General features: G+C 49.1%; 1 protein-coding gene across 1 annotated transcript in view; it reads right to left on the minus strand.

The window, feature by feature from the left end:
• The window catches only part of CREB3 (cAMP responsive element binding protein 3), a 196,803-nt gene that overhangs the window by 87,774 nt on the left and 102,547 nt on the right, over positions 1-6,482 (minus strand). The gene's annotated exons all lie outside the window — the stretch shown is intronic.

Genomic DNA, 6,482 nt, shown 5'->3' on the forward strand with positions numbered 1-6,482 from the left:
GCCCTGCTGCACTTAACCTCTGCAGCACTAACTCCAGGTGTATCAGGTGATCTTCCCAGGTATTACTGAAGATCCCTATGTCGTCAATGTAGGCCACTGTAAAGTCACTGAGCCCTGCCAAGGTCTGGTCCATCAGCCTTTGGAATGTGGCTGGTGCATTTCTGAGACCAAAGCTCAGGACTCGAAACTCATAGAGACCAAAAGGGCTGCAAAAGGCAGTCTTTTCTTGATCCCTGGGATCAATTCTTAATTGCCAATATCCCTTTACCAGGTCCAATGATGAGATGAACCGACAACCCCCTATGGTTTCAATCAGGTTGTCTAGCCTGGGCATTGGGTAGGCATCAGGAGTGGTTACACGGTTTAATTTCCTGTAATCAACACAAAACCTAATGCTCCCATCAGGCTTGTCCACAAGGACTATCGGAGAGGACCAAGGACTAGAAGAGGGGACGATTATGTTCTCCCTCAGCATTTCGTCCAGCTCCTTCCGCACCTTGTCCCTATAGGGTCCCGTTACTCGGTATGGGGATACTGCCTGCGGGGGTGCATCCCCTGTGTGGATCCGATGCATCACTCCCTTCACTATCCCCGGCTTGTTGGAAAACACCTGTTGATATTTCCTAAGCAGCATTTTTAGTTCTTGCTGCTGGTCTTGGGTGAGTGCAGGACTGATCTTTACCTCCTCTGGGTTGTATTTTACTTCCCCTCTACCCTCCCAGAAGGGTAATTCCGCTTCCTCACTCTCAGCTGCTTTTATCGCGAATAAAACCCTCTGTTCCCCTCTGTAGTAGGGTTTTAGGGCATTCACATGAACCACCCTCCTTGCTTGGTTCTCCTCCTGCTCTATTAGGTAGTTCAGGTCTGACATCTTGGAAATGACCCTATATGGTCCTGCCCATTTGAGCTGCAGTTTATTCTCTCTGCAGGGCTTAAGCCAAAGCACTTCCTCCCCTGGGTCAAAGTGCCTCTCTCTAGCTTTGTGGTCATACCCTGTTTTCTGTCTGACCTTCTGAGCTTGCAGGTTTTCTGCTGCCAGCTCTAGATTTCTCCTTAGGTCATTCATCAAGGTGTCTATGTAAGTCACAACGTCTTGTGGGTCATCCTGGGTGATCTGCTCCCAATCTTGCTTGATCAAATCAAGGGGCCCTTTCACCCTTAAGTGTGCAGCAAACATGTCAGAGTGACCCCTTTGTAAGAACATGGGGCGATACTTTTCAGGGACCACCAGCTGACTTCTGACCCCATCTCCCCCTTTTGAGATATTCCTCAGGGTTTCTCTATATAAAATCCCCTTTTTCTCCAGAAATCTCACTGGGGTTTCAGGTGTTAGCTGGGCGTCAGTCACCTGTTCAAAACACTTTTGGAGAGTGGCGTCTGCCTTTTGCTCCTGTCCAAATCTGCTGTCTGTGGTTAAGGTTTCCACCACAGCTTCTGAACTCCCCTCTGCTTCCGTCTCTGGCTCATCATTACCCCCCTGAACTGTCCCTGTGGTGGCTTGTGAGCGTGTAATCACTAGCACCCGTTTCACATGTTCAGCCAGGTCATTTCCCACGAGCACGGCTGCTGGCAGAGTCGATGAAATCGCTATCCGCCAATCTCCCCTCCAGCCTTGAAAGTTGACAGGTACCTCTGCTACTGGCAGAGAGATTACCTGCCCCTCAATCCCTGCCACCTTTATGCTTTCATTTGGGATTATAAACTCCCTAGGGATGATATCTGGATGGCACAGGGTTACCTGGGAACAAGTGTCCCGCAGCCCCCTATACTGACGGTCAAGTATTCCTACGTCCACCCCTGCTGTCTCAAACAACTGAGAATCTGTTTTTATCAGCAAGCAGCGCTTTACCTCTATAAGAGGACCATTTTCCTCAGCCTGATCAGCATAGGTAGCTGTTCCAGACTGAGTAGCCATGGCAACAGGCTCCCTCTGTGACACTGAGCCTTGCTCTTTCTGGACACAGAACACAGCTTTTGGCTTGGTCCCACTAGACTCCTGAGGCACCATTCCTTTTAGCTGCTTTAATTTCTCACAATCTGAGATTAGATGACCCTTTCCCTGACAGAAATAGCATTTTCTGGTGTATTTTGATTCTCTCTCATCTTGTTTTGGTTTTCCCTCCAAAACCTGAGGTCTTTGTTTCATGTCTGAGGGCTTCCCTTCACCATGGGCCCCTCCCCCTTGCTGGCTTTTCCCTGGTCCCTGAGAGTACTTGCTGTAGGTTTCTTTGGGTTTTCCTACAGATTTCCCCTCACCCAAGGGCTTTCTTATTTGAGAAATAAAATCTGCGATCTCTGCGGCTGCTGCCACAGATTTCGGTTTCCTTTCCCTCACCTGGAATTTTAATTCCCCATGCAGGACTGAATAGAATTGTTCCAGTGCTATCAAGTCTTTAAGCTGCTCATAGGTCTCTGTTCCCTCCTGCGATAGCCATTTCTCAAGCAGCCTCACCAATTGGGCCCCCACTTGGGTAAAAGTCTGTTCTGGCTTCTTGGTTAGGGACCTGAATCTTTGTCTCAGCTGCTCTGCATTTATCCCATGTCTGGCAAACACCAGTTTTTTAAACTCTGCAAAATCTTTCATCAGTTCCTCAGGCATCTCGGCATAAACCTCAGCCAGGCTACCACTGATTAAAGATCGCATGATGGTCATCTTCTCAGTTTCCCTCACTGAGAAGTCCACAAACGCTCTTTCCACTAAGGAAAAGAACACCTCAGGACAATCTCCCTTGTGGTACACAGGGAATTTCTTCAGGTCAGCTTTAGACAGTTGGCCTCCCTCAGAATCCCTATTGTTATTATTGTTCTGGTTCATCATTTCCAGTTTTCTTAATTCAAACGCCATTCTTTCTTTTTCCAGAGCAATTTTCTCTCTCTCCATTCTTTCTTCCCTCTCCATTCTCTCTCTCTCTCTCTCTAACTCAAATTGCCTTTGTTTCTCTCTTTCCCTTTCCTCCATTTTTTCTCTCTCTAACCTTTCCTCCACTTCAAATTGCCTCATCCTCAGTTCATGCTGTTGGGCTATGAGCAATTTTCTAAGTTCTGGGTTCTGCTCTCCTGTGCTGTCACCCTGCACTGAGCCAAATTCATCCTCAGAACCTTGGTCAATCTGGGGGTCTTTCACTTCACTCATGTCTGCTATCTGGCTTCGAGTCAAGGGCATAATCCCCCCTCAGAACAGGCTGCTTTGAAAAGTCAAGCCTCAAAATAAAACGACCACTTTTTTCCTTCTTGCCTCAGAACCAGCTTTCCTATAGAGATTGCTGCTGTTCTTCAGCACTACTTGCAACAGTATCGAGTCAGAGCCTACCCCCCTCTGCTGGGCCTCTCAGCTGGCAAGCTAGCTCACTGTTGCTACGCAGTTTTGCCTCAGCTTTTTCCCGCCAAAACTAGGCTGCCTCAGAGCACCTTAATCTAAGTCTCCCCAGTTGGCACGTTCTTCTACTAGCGCACCTCCCCGTGAGGTACACCTAGAAGATTACCTACGCGCCTCAGACTGTCCCTGACTAGACCCCCCTTGCTCTGGGCACACTTGCCAAGGCTTTGCTGGACCGCTGGACAACTGGACCAGTCGTATCCCACACGCTGGACACCAATCAATGTGACAAACCCAGACCTACTGGGATCTGCCACACAGTTACACTAAGCTGCCACCAACCATTCCCTATAAGAAGTCACACAGACCAGGGATGGATTTTTAAACAAATAAAAGAATAAGGTTTATTTTAAATACACACAGGGAAAATAAAACAATCAGGTGAATAGGATAAAGTAACGTGGCTTAGATTCACTCAGACATACATACAGTTTGGTTCACACAGAACCTTAACTTAAAGCACAGACCCTGAACCTATCAGTTCTGGCTAACCAACAGACACCTGAACCTATCAGGTTGGTACTCTGACACACAGTAGTACCCTGTCTGACACACAGACTCCCACAACAGCTTCTTCTTCCCAGCTGCTGCTTCGTCACACCCCAGTGTCTCTCAGCATCTCCCAGTGTGTCACATATTTATACAGTACAGCCCCTCCTCCTGATGTCCCGCCTTCCACTCCCCATAGGATGGAACTTTCCCTCCAAACCCATGACAGACAGGTAACATCAGTGCTGCATGTAACAGTCACTTTATCAAAGATGCTCACAAATCTGCTGCTTCATAATTTTTTTCCAGGTATCAAGCTGTTTGGTCTGTAGTTTCCACTTTTTTCCCTTTTTGAAAGACTGGAACCATATCAGCTCTTTTCCAATCCTCTGGCATTTGCCCTTTGCTCCAGGACCTCTCAAAGATTTCATTCAGTGGTTCCAAGATCACATCTGCCAGTTCTTTTAGTACTCTGGGATGTAAACCATCCAGTCCAGGAGACTTGAACTCATTCAAAGCAGCTAAGTGTTCCTTTAGCACTTCCTTACCTTTTCTGACCTGCTTGCCTCTCCTGTCTCCCATGGTGCTGCTTTTGACAGGGTGGACCAATTTTTCCTTCTGCATAAGTACATATGCAAAAAAAAAAAAAAAGAATTAAACAGTTCCACTTTCTCTCTGTTGCCTGTCACCTTCTTGTCATCTTCTCCCACTAGTAGACCAACTATTTCCATTATTTTCCTCTTGTTCCTTACATGTTGAAAGAAAGTTTTTTTGTTGTTGTTATTTCTGGCATTTGTTGCAAGTCTTAGCTCACTCTGAGCCTTAGTCTTCCTGACTCCATCCTTGCAGGTTCGAGCTATTTGCTGGTATTCTGTTCTTGTTATGAGCCCCTTTTTCAGTTTTTTATACTTCCCCTTTTTGTCCCTTAGCTTTTCAGAGAGCTCTGTGTGCATCCATGTGGGTCTTGTCAGACGTCTCTTGTTTTTCTTTCTCTGTGGTATTGTTTGGTTTCGGCCTTTGAGGGTTTCCAAAGCATCCTGAACTGTTTTTCCCTTTAGGGTTTCCATCCATGGAATCCTTCCTATTGTATCTCTTAGTTTGTTAAAGTCAGCTCTCTTAAAATCTAGAACATTAGTCTGACTTGGTACAGTTCCCCTTGCCTGCATGATGGTGAATTCTAATATGACACGGTTGCCTTCTCTTAAAGTTCCTACCATTTCCACTCCCTCAACTATTTCCTCCCTATTAGTAAGTATGAAGTCCAGTATGGATGACCCTCTAGTTCCCTCCTCCACCTTTTGGATGATAAAATTGTCAGCCAGGCATGTCAGGTCCCTTTGCACCTTCTAGAGAGCTGCTTGCAGAAAGCGGAGGGGGGCTGGCAGCTGGGACCCTCAGACACCGGTCTTTGTGAGGCATGGGCAGAAGAAGGAGGGATGGCCCTTCCTGAGCCTCTTCTCAGGGCTCCGTCCTCAGAATACCCCCCTGCCCCATTGCAGGGGTTCTGCAGGAATGGAGGGTTCACCCTGCTGGCCCCTGAGGGCCCATTTGCCTTTGCTGCCTCCTGCAAGACCAAGGTGTTGCTCCTGAGCAGCTTTAGCCCAACGTCACCTGGGCTGGACAGAGAGCCTGGCCATTGGAAGGGGTGAGTTTGTCCCCGGAGGCCACGGCTGCTCCTCTTGTGTCTCCCACCTGAAAGGCAAGGCTTGTGTGGATGGAGGGGTTGACTGACCCAGCATCCACTGTGCAAGGGGCAGAGAGGCAGAGGGGGCCATGATTGCCATCCTTCTGTTTTGTGGCAGGACTGCCTCCCTCCTTTGGCCACTTGCTTTTCCCTCCTCTTGGTATTGCCATGTTTCGGAGCAGGGTGGGGAATGCCGGGTTCAAAAAGAGACACTTGGAGGGGCCCTGAGACCCAGAATGGAGGGGACAGAAGCCAGGGCAGCTCCACAGAAAAACTGGTTACCCAATTTCTTCTGTCCAGCACCGTGGCACAAGGTCCCGTGGTTCTTCAGCCACTGAGAGCCTGAGGTCTTTGCAGAGGATCTGCTGCAAGTCCTCCACGAGTCCTCCTCTCCTTCCAGCCTGCTTTTGTGTCCTCCTCTTGGAGCTGGGTGAAAGAGCCAAGGATTAAAGGCAAGGCCATGAGCTCCTCAGCCATTCCACATCCTGCTTTGTGTCACAGAGAAAGGCACCTGTTGGCAGCCCTCCATGGCAGCCCATGGAGCTGGGGTGCTCCGGACCCAATCCAGCGTGTGAGCCTTGAGTAAGACCTCAGGACTCCTTTGCTTCTCATCTGCATCCAGCCAGGCAGACCTCCCAGTCCAGGACTAGGGGAGGGACAGGCCGACCGACCGGGGCAGCCCACCTGATCCCACCTGCTGGTGGGCACAGCGGGAGATCTGGAAGAGCCTCTGGCAGCGTTGAGGTGGGTTGTGGAACCGCCGGGCAGGGCAAGGCATGTCAGGGGCCTCTTGAGGCCTTCACCGACCCGACCCCCACCCTTTCAAGGCTTTACCCCTGGGGAACCCATGAGCTCCTGTAGAACTCTGTGTGTGTGTGTGTGTGTGTGTGTGTGTGTGTGAGAGAGAGAGAGAGAGAGAGAGAGAGAGAGAGA

Source organism: Pogona vitticeps, chromosome 2, assembly GCF_051106095.1.
Source record: "Pogona vitticeps strain Pit_001003342236 chromosome 2, PviZW2.1, whole genome shotgun sequence".
In the NCBI taxonomy this organism is placed as follows: domain Eukaryota; kingdom Metazoa; phylum Chordata; class Lepidosauria; order Squamata; family Agamidae; genus Pogona; species Pogona vitticeps.